This window comes from Saccopteryx leptura, unplaced genomic scaffold (assembly GCF_036850995.1).
Source record: "Saccopteryx leptura isolate mSacLep1 unplaced genomic scaffold, mSacLep1_pri_phased_curated manual_scaffold_50, whole genome shotgun sequence".
Classification (NCBI taxonomy): domain Eukaryota; kingdom Metazoa; phylum Chordata; class Mammalia; order Chiroptera; family Emballonuridae; genus Saccopteryx; species Saccopteryx leptura.
In genome coordinates, this window is record NW_027095732.1 from 226,061 (window position 1) to 227,873 (window position 1,813).

Here is a 1,813-nt window from a genome sequence, read left to right on the forward strand (position 1 = left end):
GCATCTAAGCTACATATTGAAAGTGATAGGTTGATAAAAACAAATTCAAAGTGAAAGGTTAGAAAACAATATTCCAGGCAAATAACATCCAAAAAATGGCAGATGTAGCAATAATCATATCTAACAATGCTGACTACAAGACAGCAAATATAATCAGAGACAAAAACAGTCATTTAATAATGATAAAGGGGACATTGAATCAAGAAGACATAAAAGTTTTTAATATATATGAACCAAACCAAGGAGCACCAAAGTATATAAGATAGCTACTTACTGACCTAAAAACAAAAACTGACAAAAATACAATCATACTTGGAGACCTCAATACACCGCTGACAGCTCTAGATCATTATCCAAACAGAAATAAAGAAATATTGGCCTTAAACAGAACACTAGAACAATTAGATATGATAGACATCTACAGGACATTTTATCCAAAAATGCCAGAGTATACATTTTTCTCTAGTGTACATGAAAGATTCTCAAGAATTGACCATATGTTGGGCCACAAAAATAACATCCACAAATTCAGAAAGATTGAAATTATACCAAGCAGCCCTGGCCGGTGGCTCAGTGGTAGAGCGTCGGCCTAGCGTGCGGAGGACCCGGGTTCGATTCCCGGCCAGGGCACACAGGAGAAGCGCCCATTTGCTTCTCCACCCCTCCGCCGTGCTTTCCTCTCTGTCTCTCTCTTCCCCTCCCGCAGCCAAGGCTCCATTGGAGCAAAGATGGCCCGGGCGCTGGGGATGGCTCTGTGGCCTCAGCCTCAGGCACTAGAGTGGCTCTGGTCACAACATGGCGACGCCCAGGATGGGCAGAGCATCGCCCCCTGGTGGGCAGAGCGTCGCCCCATGGTGGGCGTGCCGGGTGGATCCCGGTCGGGCGCATGCGGGAGTCTGTCTGACTGTCTCTCCCTGTTTCCAGCTTCAGAAAAATGAAAAAAGAAAAAAGAAAAAAAAAAAAAGAATTTATACCAAGCATATTCTCTGATCATAAAGCCTTGAAACTAGAATTCAACTGCAAAAAAGAAGTAAACAAACCCACAAAAGTGAGGAAACTAAACAACATACTTTTAAAAAATGAGTGTGTCAAAGAAGAAATAAAAGCAGAAATCAAGAGTTATGTACACACAAACGAAAATAACAATATGACATATCAGAATCTCTGGGATGTAGCAAAAGCAGTAATAAGAGGGAAGTTCATATCTCTACAGGCCTATATAAACAACAAGAGAGAACTCAAGTAAACCACTTAATTTCACATCATAAGGAACTAGGAAAAGAAGAACAAAGGCTACCCAAAACCAGCAGAAGAAAGAAAATAATAAAAATCAGAGCAGAAATAAATGAAATAGAGAACAGAAAAACTATAGAAAAAATTAATAAAAGAAGGAGCTGGTTCTTTGAAAAGATCAACAAAATTGACAATCCCTTGGCAAGACTCACTAAGGAAAAAAGAGAAAGGACTCATATAAACAAAATCCAAAATGAAAGAGAAGAAATCACCACAGATATCAAAGATATACAAAGAATTATTGTAGAATACTATGAAAAACTATATGCCACCAAATTTAACAATATAGAAGAAATGGATAAATTCCTAGAACAATACAACCTTCCTAGACTGAGTCATGAAGAAGCAGAAAGCCTAAACAGACCCATAGGCAAGGAGGAAATAAAAACAACTATCAAAAACCTCCCCCAAAATAAAAATCCAGGGCCAGACAGCTATTCTATCAAACATTCAAAGAAGGCTTTGTTCCTATTCTGCTCAGTCTTCCAAAAAATTGAAGAAGCAATACTTTAAAACACAT

At 38.6% G+C, this 1,813-nt stretch overlaps 1 non-coding gene across 1 annotated transcript; it reads left to right on the plus strand.

Annotated features, from left to right (window-relative positions):
• The first annotated feature begins 555 nt into the window (after positions 1-555).
• On the plus strand, positions 556-630 carry TRNAA-AGC (transfer RNA alanine (anticodon AGC)). Its single transcript has one exon. It is a non-coding gene; the product is annotated as a tRNA-Ala (tRNA).
• Positions 631-1,813: the final 1,183 nt, after the last annotated feature.